General features: G+C 42.0%; 1 long non-coding RNA gene across 4 annotated transcripts in view; it reads right to left on the bottom strand.

Moving 5' to 3' along the window:
• Positions 1 to 17,117, bottom strand: part of LOC129146639 (uncharacterized) — a 114,065-nt gene that overhangs the window by 72,925 nt on the left and 24,023 nt on the right. Inside the window, exon 3 of one of the 4 annotated variants that reach the window (XR_008553586.1) lies at positions 13,111 to 13,144. The exons of the other annotated variants lie outside the window; for them this stretch is intronic. This is a non-coding gene — a long non-coding RNA (uncharacterized LOC129146639). Of the gene's footprint in view, positions 1 to 13,110; positions 13,145 to 17,117 lie in introns of those variants that run through there. 4 annotated transcript variants of the gene reach the window in all.

The raw sequence follows: 17,117 nt of genomic DNA, 5'->3' as shown, positions 1-17,117 counted from the left end.
TCTATATCAACACCAAGTGTAGTGCTGATATCAACTTTTAGTATGAAATGTTTAACCTATTAAAAGAGTTTGAAGAAGCTATAGTTTAAAAGATGGTGATCACATTTGCTCCCTCTTTGTGTATGACTTGAAAGTAATGTGCAGACATGGTCCTTATTAGCATTTGAAGGAAATTCTCAGTCTCTGACTGCAACAGCTTCGAGTTCAGGGAAAGGACAACCTACTTACCCACTGAATGTAAAGCATAAGATGTGCTCTAATGTTCCTAATCTGTTTGGGCTGCTTTAACAGAACACCATAGACTAGATATCTTAATCAACAAACATTTATTTCTCACAGTTCTGAAGCTTGCAAGGCCTAAGATGAGAGCCCACTTCCTGGTTCACAGAGGGCTGTCTTGCCCTGTGTCCTCACATGGCAGAAAGGATGGGGGAACTCTCTGGAGTCTCTTTGATAGGCCACTAGTTCCATTCATGAGGGAATCACTTCCCAAAGAACCCCTTCCTAATACCATTGCACTGGAGATTGGGTTTCAACCTATTTATTTCGAGGAGATGCAAACATTCAGACCATAGCATGCTATCTGCCAGTTGCTGTCCTAGGAAAGACTTCTTTTTTCATTCTTATGATTTTAAAGCCTCTCTCTCTCTGTCTTTCTCCACTCTCTCTGAATGTGTGTATTTTACATTCTGCTTCAAAGAAAAGAAAAACTCCCAAAATTAGATCGGAGTTGGAATGGCATAGTTTGAAGAAGCTATAGTTTCATAGATGCACTATGACTCCAAATAGAACTGTTACTTAGAATAACATCATATAACGATCAACTCTACCCAGACCCCCGCCCACCATTTCACTAGGGCAGCCAAGGGCCTTACCATTTAACCACTGCTCACCTTACAGCATATGAACCACATCCCATGTGTTTATGTTCCTAACAACAGATGTCAGTGCAACAAAATATTGTTATATTTAATTCATATTACTAAGTGTAGAAAGGAGTTTGCATTTTAGCTCAGGTGTCAGATGATGAAATATGAATTCCTTGACAAGATTATTTTTGTCATGAATGGAACTGGTGAAATATACATTTCATTTGCCATGAGCTCCCTCCCTAATTTGTTTGGAAACTTATTTAGAAAGTGACTGTAGGAAATATTTATAGCAAATCTTGGGTAGCAGTACTCCATTGTATCTAAGAAGTGTTAACTGAATGCCTATGCTTGCCAAGCAGGATCCTAGGCACTGAAGATAAAAAGATGAACATTTGTCCCTGATAAATCCCATAATTCATGGGGAAGAGGTCTGCTGTGCCATGTGGGTTAGCTCCCTGGCCGGAGATCGAACTCTTGCTACAGTGGCTGCTGCTAGCTTCATAGTGATGAGACTTAACCTCTTGTGCCACCAGGGAGGCCCAAAAAGCCCAAATTTTTTGAAGCAAATCATCAGTCTTTACTACCTCTTCAGACTCTCATTCAGTGACATCCCTGCCTCCAGACCAGTGGAGTCACGGTGTTGTCAACATAAGGCTCATTGAACCCCTCTCTATTCTCAACCATGGGGTCACCCAACATCCCAACGCTCAGCTTCTCATCCTCATTAGCTCCAATGAGCTTTGCTTCCACCTCACCTACATCACATGCTCACATCATCAGACCCTAGACCTTGTCGTTGCCACTAATTAAAACACTGGGCTCTCAGGAACCAAACTCTTCTTATTTTCCTCCTATATTCTGGACACTTCATCACAGTAAACTTTGTGGGTTCTTTCTCATCTTAATTTCTCAACATTGGAAATCTCTAACTATTCAACCTCTTCCATCCTCTATTCATACACATTCCCTTAGAGATCTCAAACAGTCTTGTGATTTGGGATGACTTCTAAATTTTTATCTTCAGGATAAAATAGGAATAACTACATACCAGCTGCTTATTCCACTCCCCTGTTCACAAATCTAAGCTTCAACCATAACATGATCAAAGCCAAAATCTGATATTCAAGCAAATCTAATTCTCCCTCAGTTTTCACCATCTGTGAGAATATCCATTCCAACCTTCCAGTTGCCTTAGCCAAAATTCTTGACTCCTCTTTCTGTCTCACATTCAACCCAACTAGCAAACCTTTTTTGTCCTACTTTTATAATGTATATGAATTGTGATCACTCTTCACCAGTGCTACCGCCCAGTTCCAAGTCACTATCATCTTTCATCCAGACTATTGCAGCAGCTTTCTAGCTGACCATTCTCCTTCTATCCTAACCCTCTCTATTCTTGTCCACCTTCAGCTCCTCTCAACCCAGTGGCATAGTGATCCTTTAAAGCATCTCATCTCTGTTCCAAACCTTCTAATAACTTTCTACCTTACACAAGATAAAAGTCAAGTATTTGCCACAAACTACAAAGCCCTGCTCAATTTGAAACAAGGCTCCATGTGACCTGGCCTCCTTCTCCCCCACAAGCATATGTTGCTGAACTCCTCACCTACTACTCCCCACCTTGGTGACTTCAGCCCAGCCACTGGTCTCCTTGCTCCTCCTTTCGATTACCAGGCAGGCTCCCTTCCAGAGCCCTTGCATCTGTTATCAGACCACCTGGATCAATATATCTGCATGTCAGTTCCTTCTCTTCTTTCCATCCTTTGTTCAAATATCACCTTCATAGCAAAACCCTCCATAACCACCCTATTTCTCATTACAATGACCCACCTTAGTTCTCCTTATTCCCCTTCCTTGCTTTATTTTTGTTGATAACATTTATTATAATCTTACATGTGAATATATTTTAATTGTCTATTTGTTTCTTGTCATTTTCTGCAATATATTGTGTCATGGATATAAGTTTCATTCAGTAGGATATACATTTCATTCAGCTGGCCATACAGTAGGATATAAACACCCATGAGAACTCAAACAACGCACTCTTTGATCTCTATTCCTGTCTTTACAGCCCAGCTCTTCCAGTACACTCCAATTTATCATCCCAGCCACATGTTCATTGTACGCTTCCTCAAGTCCTCACAGCTTTCACAACCCATGTCAGACACTGATCATTTTCACTTTCAAATATTCTTAATTACATTGCCTCATCTCTCTCCACTGCAATCTCCTGATGAAAACCAAAGTCTTCTTAAACTCAACTGTTTACTATATTCCTGTACACAAGCAGCTGAATGTTCTGGAGAAAATCATAGAACCATGCTATCAGGAGCCATTTCAAATTTATGACCAAAAATCTTCCCTGAGCACTTAACACTGACAACTAAACTTCCCTAGTAAATTCATTAACCTACTCCCAAGATGACTATTATGCACTTTGTCCTCAATCCTCAAATCTCCAACATCCCCTCCCACTCAACTCTCAGCTGAAGACCTTGTCATATATTTCATAGAGAAATATAGATGCAATCAGAGGAAAACCATTCAACTTCCCACCTTTCATTCCACTAGCTTACCTATGTAGTCAAATGCCCTGGGAAGCTTGTGCCTTGGAGCTCATCTTGTTCTCAATCTCTTAGACTTGACTCCTAAAAGAAATTTCTTTTTTTCTGCATCACCCAATTCTAAATAGACTTCTAAACCAAAGTTCTAAGCACTAATTGCCCCATGGATATTTTGTGACTCTCTTTTCTGGCTATACTTTTTCTCTAGGAAAAAAGTTTCCCTTTGTCTTCAAATATCATCCATATGTTGATGATGTCCAAATTACATTTTCCAGTCCACACCTCTTCCTTGAGTTTTAGACCTGTGGATATAATTCTGTTTAGAGATTTAATATGCCTCTTAAATTACTATAGTTGAAAGTAAACTATTTTTTCCCCTAAAACCCATGCTAATAAATATTTGTAGCCCAGAAAATAGCACCATCATCTATTTAGTTACTGGGATCTCTCTTTTTGTCAATCCCACATTCAGCCTCACAGAAAGTCCTGTAAGCATGCCCTCCAAATTTTATCTTGAGAGCTCGCTTCGGGCAGCACATATACAAAATTTATCTTGAAAACAGTCATTTCTCACCATCTCCACTGTTCCCACCCTGATCTCAGCTAGCTCCTCCTCTTCCTTGGACCTCTATAGAGCAACAATCAACAAAAGAAATGTTAAAAGTACAGCATGCTACATGATGATAAAAGCTAAGGAGAAAAAAATAAAGCAAGAAAGTGGGATATCAACCGTTGAAGGGTTGAAATTTTGTATAGGAAAGCGGTGGAGAATCTCAGACTTTGAAATGGGAGTATACCCGGTTTGTTCAAGAAACTCGGAGACAAGCATGGCTGGGGAAGAGTTCAAGGGTGAGGCAGGGAGGAGATGAGGTCAGACTGGCCACAGGGGTGGCCCAGGGACTGGGTTATGCAGGTTCTTGGGGTCATAGTAAAGACTTTGGCTTGCACTTTGGGTCACATAGGAAGGCGCTGAAGAATTCTGAGCAGAGGAGTGACAGGATGAGACTCACATTCAACAGGCCCCTACTACTGGTTGTTGAGCCTAGATTGCAGACAGCAATGATATATGACAAAACCTACTATACTGAATAATCCAGTAATTACAGTATTACTGTACGCTATTTTACAGTAATTCAAGTGAGAAATTATGTGATTTTGACCAAGATGGGGCAGTAGTGGAGGGTTAGTGAAATGTGGTTGAATTCTGAGGTCTGTATATACCCCTATCTCATAGAATCATAGTACCCAGAAAGAATCCAAATGTTGACATCAGACAATCCTTGGCTTTAATCTGGGCTACCACTACTAACTGTATGAACATAAGTTTACTGAGATCAGTCTCCTCATCTGTAAAATGGAGGAATTAATGGTTTACAAGCTGTTGTAAAGATTAAATGTAATAGTTTATATTAAGCTAGTGGCACAAAACCCGCCACAGTTCATCCCCTGTTTTACTGTTCATCTAACAGGTGACAGAGCTAGAACTGAAGTGCTAATACACAGATCTCATAATTTCTCATATTACCCTCTAGTTACTGGTCACTTTTCTTATTTGAACACTTCTAGAGAAGATATCTTTCATCAGTTCTCTTGTTAAAAAGCTCGCATTGTTCAACTAGTAGATTTTTATTTCTCAATATGGTCTTTAAAATAGTAGTTGCAGAGGGCCTCCCTGGTGGTGCAAGGGGTTAAGACACAATCTATGAAGCTATCCGTAGTCACTGCAGCATGAGTTCGATTCCTGGCCAGCCAGTCACAGCAGACCTCACATGGCGCAGCAGACCTCTTCTGAATTGCCCGCTGCTCCCCTCAGCAGTGTACTTCAGTCAATCTGCCTGTTCTATTCTCCAGTCTGTCTCTGGTGAATCCTCTCACCCCCCCACACACACACACACCTCTGGCTGTACCCCAGTTCTTGTATGCATAAATAAATCTTAAAAAAAAAATAGTAGTTGCAATATAATTGATAAATAGGAGAAACAATGGTCTTTCTTGGACTAGGAGAAATAGGGGATGTTATTATGTCAAGGAACTTGGATGTGTTCCCAACAACCCACTAACCAAAGTCAAAGAAGTAAGCAGATCCACTAGCCAAGCACCCCTAGTTCTCCTCTTCCTCCATCTGAAAGATTAATTCCTTTTCAAGATGCATCTCAAATTACCTCTTCTGTGAAAATGTCTACCAATATAAAGGACAGGATTCTTTCCGTTCTTTTCTCTATACACAGCACTATATATTTACCTTTGTTGTGGCAGCATGTTCACTGTAATTATTTGTGTAAACTTGATTATTGATTTCAACTTCCCACCCTTCCCATTCCCTGAAACCTTACATGAAACCCTTGGATGTGCTCTGTTTCATAGCATATCCTCTGTGCTGCTAGGGGTCAAGACATTTTAGAGAATGACTTTTAATATCGGTTCCTTCTTCAGTTCCTTGCTCATATGGCTATGGGAGTTAGCAAAAAGGAAAGACTGAGCTACTTTCTCAGGTTCTTCCCTTTTTCTCTCATGATGTTTTTCTTTCTTTCTTTTTTTTTTTTTGGCCAGGAGACTCTTTTAACCCCTCATAAGTATTACCCTGCCCCCAAGAAATTCCCACCTACCAATCTCCCAGTGGTTCCTCAAATCTAGAATCTACACAACTTGTAAGAGTAGCTTCAGCAGGCTTGCTGTTCCTCTGTCTCCCCAGAATAAGTCCCCGAGAACCAGAACCTTTGTCTTTGGTATCCGCAGATCTGTTTGGACACTGCTTGTCGCAGCTCGCATCTGTTGGGATTTCAGCAACTGCAACTGAATAATGACCGCTGATTGACAATACCTTTCAAAGGGCTTCTAACTATTATTATTTCATTGTTATACAATCAAATTGTTCTTTGCTCCTGAGGTATAAGTAAGTCTAGTACTAGAGTAGTTTGTGCATGGCCATGAAATTGCTTGAAAAGATCACACAGCATATATATTTTCTGTAACGGGGATGGATTTAGATTATAAACGTCCGCTTGTTATCCCCATTGTTGTGATATATGCATAATTGCTCTCCTCCAAGAATACTTAATCACAGTGGGTGAGGCTTTAAATAATATTACTTAATATATTAGGAATCCAACATCCATCAAAATAATGTGGCAGTGCCTTATTTATGAGGTCCTATTTTACTGCTATAAAAATGATAGCAAGTATCAACAAAAAGGGCATATTTGACTTCTCATAGAATTCTCCTCCAAGTAGAATCCCGACTTCACTTCAGTATGCATTGTATGTGGTATTAAATTGATACCATTTTGTCAGCAGCACATACACAAGGAATCAAAGTTGGAAGACCAGACACAACACTGTAGGTAGCTTCAAAAATACATACAGTGGTTAAATTCTCTTTATCTCTTCAGAGTTTGATTGAAGAATCTTTTTATTCCCCTTAATTAAGTTCACTGAAATGTAATAAGTCAATGTTTTTTTTCTAGAACATTATACAATGGGGGTAGTATCTAAATAAATGATTTAAAATAAGACTGTAATGTTTTCTTCACTCACTTGGATGTAATATAAGCAATATAGAAAAATTTGCTCTTGGGTGTGGTATAGTTTATATGATTAACTGCTTTATTCATACTCATATGTCAATCTATTAGTGTGCTGTTAATTCAAATGTTACTATGATGTATTTTATCCCCATTAGCACATTCATCACAGGTGGATGTGAAACTTAGACAAAGGTGTATGTTCTCATTAATGATGAGCAGCCTATTCATCTTACTAGAATGTAATTAATGTTAGTTACAATCCTTAATTTTTCACTGTTTGTCATGATGCATATTTAGCATTTCTCTTGTCCTTTACCAACCAGCTCCCTCTTATCGCAGCCGATTCAAAAAGACATATATTTAACTAAATCTGCTGCTATCTTTTCAAGTGTTATTTTTTGGGGGGATTTTTTTTTTCTTAATGTTTGTGGTAGTTCTCACTCTGTGAGAATTCATGTTCAATGTAGCAACCACACAAGCAATATTAAGGGATTGTTGGGCTTACTTTATTTTTAATGTATAAAATTAATATAATCTACGTTCTGGATTAACTTTTAAAACTTGAAGATATATTCTCATATTCTGCAATACAATATCCACTGAATAGGATTGTTAGGTTTGGGCAAAGGAAGAGCCTTTTTAAAAATACATGCATTTTATGTACTGAGCAAATGTACAGATAAACTACATATATCTAGTATTCTCTCTACCACAGTCGGGGAGATGTACTGTACATGTGGTAACTCACTTGCTCCTCATAGCAATCTCTGTGAGGTAGATGAGGAAATGAAAAGACAGAGAGGTTAAGTAACTTGCCCAAAATCACACAGCCACAAGTAAAGGAACAAGTCCCCAGGTCCATACCACCTGAATACAGAAGCTCTGCTCCTCTGCCTCTCATCTTCATAATTCTTAAATAACTTCATCATTTAATGAGATTACATTAAATATGCATGATGTCTAAGCTAAGGTCCTGAATTTTGTTATATTTAAAGATTATCTTTTCATCATTTTGTCTTAATTTTACTTAATTTTACTCTAATGACATAAATGCCTTAAGTGAAATATCTAGGCTATTTGTAAAACACTAGACTTTAAGCATTTTGAGATCAGAAAAGACATTTCGAATCACTTTATCCTCCCACCTCTAGACAAATACCTGCAAACAATAAGGACTGGAGAAACAACTTTTTTAAATTTGGGATTCAACTCAAAGATAAATTCAGGCCCCACACGGATTATGATTTTGAGGCTCTACTAATCACGTATTTCAAAGTTTTTTCAGATGAGTCTCCTCTACTCCAAATCTCCAAGTTTAAAATTCAGTCAGTCTTTCATATATTTCTCAAAATTATTTTTTGGTATTGAAATAAATATATTTCTTAATTCACAACTTAGGTTTTCAAAACCTGTAACCCTCTTATCTATAACCAAGTAAGTTTTTATCGTAATAGAAACTCAAGCCTTTGTCCAGCCTGTATGGGGAAAACATTATCCAATTCACAGTGAAACTGGAGTTTGCCTGATAAATTTGGGGTAAGTCTGGTCAGTGTAGGCTCTCCCTTTCTCCGGGGGGAGGGGGGCTGGTGGGGGGGGTGGTGGCCTGTGCTCCTGCAGCTTTTGTAGAATCACAGCATCCAGGGAAAGCATCTGCTGTCAACCTTCGTTTGTCCACTTTGGCATCTTCCAAAATGTATGTATCCTGCCTGGTTCTGAGTTCTCATTTCTAGATGCAGGCGTCTTCCAAGTGGCAATATGCCCACCTGGTCTCCAGCCATCCAAGCCATGACTGCCTTTCCTCACACTCGCCACAGGGTCCCCAGGTCAGCCAGCTCTTGACACCGTACCTCCGTCATCATGGCAGGCCATGCAGGAAATAACTTCATGCTTCTGTGCCCCCTGAGGGCCTGCAAATGCCTCCGGAGGCTGCTGAGCCGCCCTAGTTTCCACAGGTAGTAAAAGCACTTGATGTGGCCATCAAGCGGCACAGCAGCTCTGTGCTGCCCCCCAGGGGCGAGAGTAGAAAGCTACAGATCCCCAGCCTTGTGAGGGCAGACTCGCGTGTGCACACACCCATGTACCAGGCCCACCTGATCACAAAGCACAGCAGGAACGCCCCTTTCTAAAGAACAATCACTAGCTCTTAATTATTTTGGTCTTCCTGTAAACCCTTTGTTTTACTCATCCCACAAATCAGGAAAACTTTCTTTGGGGATACAGTGATGGTGAAGGGGGCTGCTACTTCCAAATCATGTATTCCTCCAAACATTTCCTGTGTCATTCTTGGGCCATGGCTTAGATTTTCAGGGCTAAGGTGCTTATTCACTATCTCCCACTTTGGATCCAAGAGAGCCCCTGCCTAAGAGGATCCTGGGAGCACGAGAAGGAGGGAAGTGCCATCCCATGTTATGTTTTTCACAGAATTATGTAGAACAAAAGGATCTGCATCATTAATTGAATATGCCAATATGCAGCCCAGCTCTTTCAAACACTAAGAAAGCCCTAAATTTGCTTCTTAGTCCTCTCTGGGGTTTATTAGCTACTCTAGCAACATATGGGCATTCATCCATTTCTGGAAGACAGACCTCCATCTTCCTCTCTCAGTTTAATTTCCAAGATGATTTCCAATGCTGCTGTTTGTTTGAACATACAGAAATAATAGAACCTGGATTGAAATGCTGGTTTTCCCTTACACTAGGGCACACCTGGACAAACTAACTGAAAAGCATTTTTTAAAAAATCACTGAAGGAAACTCACCTTCCGTATTTTTCCTTAGTTTTGATGCAGATTTGGATGTAGCCTCTGTCATATTGTAAATATTGTAAATCAAGTGACTGTCTTAACAACACAAAATATTTCAAACCAAGCTCACTTGAGGTCAGTTTTCTGTCTCCACATACCAATACCCTCAAATATAGCAAACTCAAGAGCACTAAGAAAACTCTCATGGGTCTGCCTTGCCTTATCTGCCCACAAAGCCAAGAAACTCTCACAGGGAAAGATCACTGCAGGCTGCCACAGCTCACCCGATGAGTCAAAAACCACCAGAGAAAGTTGCAAGCTGTTGGGTTTACAATGTCTGCTTTGTTACATGTAGACTTTGCTTTTCCCTTTCCAATTGAGTTGAAAACCAACAGCTCACTGGAAAATTATTCTCAATATATCCATAAAGGCAGTAGGAGCCTTGGTGCTGTCATTTTGGAGATATTCTCCTATTTACAACAGGCGAGACTAGCAAGGGGAAACTAGTGCCATCTCTCTATTAAGTGAGGGGGAGACAGCTACTGGTTGAGTCACCTTTCCAACCTCAGGTTAGAAGATTATCAGAGTTCAGACATCCATCCCCATATAACCAGAGTGTGCCTTTTTCATCACCCTCCCAACACTCAGTGCAAAGTGGTGAGCCAGCAGGTCTTTTCCAACCTACCTCAGGCATACGCTGAGGTGCAATACCACCTATTCTTCTTTAATCTACCCCACCTGGACATTAACTAGACCCATGACAGTGGTGGTGGAGGGGGACCCCGGGGCCAGAACAGTGCAACCTCTGGGCCCAGGCGCCTGGAAAGGAAGTGCTAGTTCCTCCTCGGTTTCCCGCCATCCGCAGAGTGAGCTGTCTGCAGCCAGGGTGGTCTGCTCATGCCTCTGCCAAGCAGATTTAGGTGAATCAATCTCTCTGCATGATGCTTTAAACCAGTGTGTGAGCACGACACACCAAACCCCTTCTTTCCCTGTCCCGGAAGAAGCTTCCCTGTTGGAATGAGGCTCTAAGCTTTGTACAATCAAAAGCCTTTGATTAAATCGGACCCAGTCCTTCTACTCACGGTGGCATTGTGTGACCCGGGAAAGCAGCGGGGCTACAAAACAGCCCAATCTGTCGCTAGGTGGGCTGAAAAGCAAGGCTAAACACACGGTTGATTTCAAGCTATGTTACATCTCCAAGTTGCAAAGCCAGCGATAAAGCTGCCAGAAAAGCATACCCGTAGGTGAATATTTCTCACAGACAGAGGCCACTCTGCTCAGAGAGGGCTGTTGTCCTTCCCACTGGGAGTTTTTAAGCCACTTAGGGACAGCGATCATTTGAACAGAAAATTGTTCCTGTTTCTAAATGATTTTTTTTAATAAAGAAAAGAAAAAAAGTCCCAGAGAAGATGCTGCTTTTCTGCCATCTAACCCATAATCTACACACATGACCACACACAAAGAGACCAGTGTGAAAAATTAACTCAGATACTTGCTTACTCTGCTCCTTACCTTCAGTCTGTCTGGTGCCCACACTGTTTTTTACCTGCGGGGTGGATTCCACAAGAACAGCTGGCGAGCTTTCCCTCCCAGCCGCTCAGCCTGCAAGGCAGAACTCAGGAGAGGCCAGCTGACACCTTCCTTCATGGGAATCCCACCTTGCAGCCTCCTCACAGCCCATGAGACCTGTGGGTGTTTGGACAATCATTTCTGACCTCAATGAGTGTTCTATCCGGCATCTTCAGGCTCATTTAGTGAAAGAAAAGATGCATGCTGTGCAGGCAAAGGGTGTAGAGGGCTCCATGACAGACCCCCGAACAACACCTGAGCCCCACCTGAGCGCTCCTGCCCTCCTCACGTGGCTCTTTGTTTATACCCAATATTACCCAAGCATGCTCCTTGTGCAAGAGAGCTCTCCAAACACCTCCCCCAACCTGATTCCTTCCACCTATGTGCATGATTCTCCCTGAAATGTACCCTGAATATATGTTCTCAAGCCCCTCACAATTCCATTATGTTCAAAACACCAATAGAGGCTGGTGCCTTCAGCCCCCACTGCTAACTCTTAAGCTAAAGCTCCATCTTACCTAACTACTAGACCTGAGATTGGCCCAAGGAGCACCCACATGATGAAGAGATGAGGGACCCAGACAGCAGCTGCTGAGGAGCAGGGAAGAGATGAGCTGGGGTTCCAAGCAGGGGGCTAACTGGACCAGAAGCCACTCCCTGCTCCTTCCCCTCGGAAGGCTGGGATCAGGGTAGCATCAGTAGAGGGTCCAAAGGTGACCTGGCACTGTGAGAGTCCCTGGATCACCACTCTTACACACAGGGGCCCGAGCCCCACGATCTGGACCCATCCACTCATATCACTCACTATATGAAAGGACCTACATTCACTCAAGTTCCAGTTGTGACATTTCTTTAGCCCAGTGACATTAGGATTTCGTTGTTTTTTTTTTTAAGTTGATGTTAAATATTGGTGTTTTATAGAGAGCTGTGAAGATAAGGATCACAGGGCAGTGTTATTGATATAGGGTGTGTCTGAGGGCGCATTTGCAGTGAAAATGAGTTTCTAACACATTCCCACGTAGGCGGCTGTCTCAGCATCACCAACGACTGGTTAATTCATTAATATTATTCAGTGAAAAACACTTCTTCCATGTCATTTGTTAATAAATCTATTTTCATTCTCATGGAAATAAGTCCCTTTCAAGTTCATTTAAGAGGAATACTTCATAACTTTCTAGTATGGGAAATACTTTTATTTCACTGCTTGCAACAACTAAATTGAGAACTCATGCCTTTCGTCTTTAAGGATATTTCTGGAATGCTTTGTGGTTACAAATGATTGTGAAATTATGAAACATAATAGAGAGTTAAATAAAATGGAACCTAATTTCAGTCACTTAGACTCTGTTGGTGTTATTCATGGTAAATCAGTGAAATAATAGGAATTTATTTTTTAAAAGATTTATTTATTTATATAAGAACTGAGGTACAGGTTAGAGGCGCAGGAGTGTGAGAGAATTCACCAGAGACAGAGCAGCAAGCAGAACAGGAAGACAGACCAAAGGCACTGCTGAGGGGAGCAGCGGGCGAGAGAGGAGAGGTCTCCTGCACCATGTGGTTTTCTCCCTGGCTGCCTGGGAATCAAACCTGTGCTGCAGAGGCTGCAGACAGCTTCACAGTATGGTGCCTGAATAAAATTGGTCAGCAAAAATTTGTTGCAAAATATTTAATTCCATGCAACAATGACTGAGTTTTTCTTAAGAAAAACAAAGGTTCAAAAAAGGTAGATTCTGTAGTGTGAAATGCTTTTAAGGAAGTATTACCTGGGGTGTTTTTGTGGCATCCTACTACTCCCAACATAACGCTGGATTTGGGAACCACAGGTACCATGAGATGGTGTCCTTTTTACTTTTCACTATTCATTCATTCATTCTGTTGAAAAACCAACAGAAGAGGCAACATTTGTGTATACTTGAGATATGAGGTGGTTAGGTCTTTGTTTTAATTTTTGTAATGGAAAAAGCTTTATTTCCCCCCACCTCCAGCTAATTCTAATGCACTTTTGCTATATTGTAGTAAATCATTTCACACTATTATATTTATGCTCATTTTGTAACTAATCAGAGTAGATCAGAAAAGAAAAGGAAATAATGCCCTACAATCAGCAGGAAGCTCTGCACCATGGCAGCCTGCAGAAGTGGAAGGAAGAGCGTTTGTAGGGAGCCGAACCCCAGTTAGAACTAAGCCAAGGGGTGGTCTGCTCCAGAATGCCTTGGCATTACTCAGCCTGGCTTCTAGAAGTACTTGTACATAATAATGAGAAAATGTTAATAATGCTTATTTTCAGTAACATAGTACAGCTAAGCCCTCAAAAAAGAGGAAGTTTTCATTGGTAAGGCATTTCATTTAAACATTGAAATCTGGTGTAATGTGAAGTATGAAATAAGTTTTGAAAGGAAGCTGATGATTAAGAAGAAATGCAGTGGGCATTTAATAAGTGGAAGAACCGCAAGATAATTAACTGGCATGCATAAAGATTCATGCTTTATACCAAAATTTTAATTTTGCACATAAATGTGCCTGATGTAGGCAGCATTTAATCACCTAGCTGACAGGAGTAACTACTTTCATTTAACCTTGACTGAAGATCATGAATTCTAACAGGTTTAATTGGATACATCATTTAACAGAATGAACAGAGCAAATTTTTCTCAATTCATAGGTTCTGATTGACATGCACCAGCAATAAGGCGTTGCACAATTACAGCTGCTCTGCATTCCTGCCCTGGGCAGCAATTGCCATAGTGATGTGACACCGTTGGATCACAGGGGCACGGGAACGATGCTGAATCTCCCCTTGTTTTGAAAAGGGTAATGCTTAAAAAAAGAAGGAAGGAAGGAAGGAAAAAAAGAGTCTGGAAAAGAAAGGGGTTTGGGCACATTTTTTTTTTTCATATTAACCACATTGATATGCACATTTTGTAAGGAAAGGGTAGGTCTTGTTACCGGCCAGTGGAAAAATAGGAGAATAATGACATTATCTTTTATCTGTTTAGCCTCTCTTTCTATAGGAAAACAAAACAGACTCAGAAAAGAGGACCTAAAAGGAAACCATGCCAGCCTGAGGTCTTCGATCCTTGTAAAGAAATGCCCTGTGATTTGAGCGCGTGGTGCTGCTGTCCACCTGGGAGCACTGGCTCATTCCTCATCCCCAGGCCCCAGCATGCACTGGGAGACGCTGACCCTGGGTTTGAGTAAGCTTGGGAGAAAGGAGATTTGAAGTGGTTCTCCTCTCTCCTCCTTTGCCTCACTTACAAAAACCCAAATGAATCCAGGAAAAAGTTTCCAAAATAAAAGTATACACCTTTCCCTCATAAAATGAAAAATATCAAACCTTAGGAACTTGCTCCGGCAGCTGAATCCTATACACACCTTGGTCAGTCTCAAATTTCTCAATAACCTATGTGAATTTTCTAAAGAGAACCAGAAGATTACACCTCAAGGTACACTGTGCAAGTTTTGCAATTCTAGATATGGAAATAAAAATCAAAAGCTTTAAATTTTAAAGATTGTCCTCTACAAATCAAACACCACTGGTTTCCTCAGTGCTGTTTCTGCAGTTTCCAATCACTATCCTTATTCAGCAAACTACTCAACTGTCAAAATCCTCCACTCCTGCAGGCTTAGTGGTGTGCCCTCTGCCCCATCCATGTCCTGCCCTTGCCTTGCAATGAAGTGGCAAACTGTGATTTGTTCCTTGGTTGTCCTCTCCTGTCACGGCCTCCTGGCACCCTGTGGCCCAACACTACCTAAACTGAGGGCTTCTTTAGAGCAGACATTATATCCTTCATTTCCATATCCCCAGTTCCTGAAATGGTGCCTGGTGGCTAAGCCTGTAACTCCATCATTAGCCAATGAGTGGATGAACTGGTCTGGGCGGAGGGAGGGGGGCCTCGGAGCAGTGAAGGAGCACAATGCTCTGTTTTAACTCTCCTGTCTTCTCCTTCCCCTTGCCTGGTCTGTCTGCCTTCCTCTCCCACTTCTTTCTTCTCTTAAGCCCTGCAAATGTGTTCTCATTCAGCAGAGGCTCACGGGATATCAGCTACATACCAGACCCTGTGCTGGGCTCTGAGCCCTTGCAAATGAATAAGCCAATGTCTCTCTTCAGCAGCAGTCACAGTCTCGTCGGGAGACTGATGAGAAATATGTAATTATAATATAATGTTATTTGTGTGGTACTATGATGAGCAACAAGACTGCGGAGACTAAGTGGAGGCTGGAGGTGTAACTACTGCCTTCGCCTGGGGTTCAGAGAAAGCTTTTGCGAAGGAGGTGATATATTCGAATGAGAAGTGAGTTTGGAAGACTAGAAGGTTCAGCAGGAAAAACAGCATCCACAAGGTTCTAGGCTGTGAAACACCATGACCTATTTTAGGAATGGAAAGTCATTCTGTGAAGGGGGGGTCAGGAAAAGGGAAGAGAGCACAGCTGGAGGCAGGCCGGGAGCTGGGGCCTACAGTGTCTGCAGGCTAGGCTGAGGAGTCTGGACGTTAGCCCAGAGATGATGGAAGCAGTAAAGAATTTTTTAGTGGAGGATTACTCTCTGTTTTAGAAATGTAACTCCAACAAGTTGTGTGGGGACAGACTCACAAGAAAAGAATAAAAGCTGATTTCAGGGCTCCCTGCCTTCCTGCATTGTTTCCTTTCCCTGCTTTCCAGTTTCCACCTTCTTTTCCCCTCCAGAATGAACTCAAATGATCTTTCAAAGAATGATTAACCATGAATCTTTGACACTGGGTAAAGTTCACCAAGGGTACGTGCCTCACAAAGTCTGCTGGAATTTCCCTGCCCTTCTCCATTTGACAAGGGAGAGGGCGGTAGGGAACGGCCTCCAGCAGAAAGAAACTAAGTTAGAGAATAGGAAATCCTTCAAACAGACATCCTGGGTCTAATTCTCCCCAAGGGCTGTGGAGCTGTGAAGACTGCAAGGGAACCCCTATCCCCAGGCCCACCACTGGGTCCCCATGGGTGCCTAAAACACATGGGCCAAAGACAGAACCCCATTCCTGTTGGGGCCTGCCCTGAGGGTTCTCCCTTCTTCCTGACCCAAACATCAACTGCTCTACCCGTTGAAGCCCCCTAGTCATAGACCCAGGGGATCGCCCTACTCCCTGGCAGGAAATCTGCCCAGAAAACTTCTAGGGAGAATGGGGGACTGCACACCCCTCACGCCCACTTATGAGGAGAGAATGTAAGGGTCTGGGTCACTGTCCCTTTCCTCCCCTCCCCAGAAACAAACCACCTGGGCTTGTCAGGTACTCAGGTTCAGTATGGCCACATTTGGCTATAAATTTTCTTGTTTAATTTGCCCTTATTTGCCTATCAGCTGTTTCCCTCACTAAATTGTAGTTTTGGGGGGTCGGGGCCACACCTGACTTATCTTTGTTCTCTCCCACTCCTTCAAGTGTCTGGAACTTGATGGCTGTTATGGGTTGAACTTCATACCTCCCAATATTCCTAGCACCTCAGAATGTGAATGTACTTGGAGACAGGGTCTTTGCAGAGCTAATCAAGTAGAAATGAGGTCATTAAGGTGGACCTTAATCCAACATCACTGCTGCCTTTATAAAAATAGGAAATGTAGGGCCTCCCTGGTGGTACAGAGTTTAAGACACCCCCTATGAAGCTATCCGCAGCCACTGTAGCACGAGTTCAATACCCAGCCAGGGAGCGACCCACATGGTGCAGCAGACTCTCCTGACTCGCCTGCTACTCCCCTCAGCAGTGTATTTCAGTCGATCTGCCTGTTCTGTTTCCCCCTCTGTCTCTGATGAATCCTCTCACCCCCCACACTTCTGGCCTGTACCCCAGTTCTTGTTGTATAAATAAATCTTTTTAAAAAATA

The sequence above is a fragment of the Talpa occidentalis genome, unplaced genomic scaffold (assembly GCF_014898055.3).
Source record: "Talpa occidentalis isolate TD23 unplaced genomic scaffold, MPIMG_talOcc4v2.1 talOcc4.3, whole genome shotgun sequence".
Taxonomy (NCBI): Eukaryota; Metazoa; Chordata; class Mammalia; order Eulipotyphla; family Talpidae; genus Talpa; species Talpa occidentalis.
The sequence above is the reverse complement of the archived record's forward strand: the minus strand, read 5'-3'. Positions and strand labels throughout refer to the sequence as shown.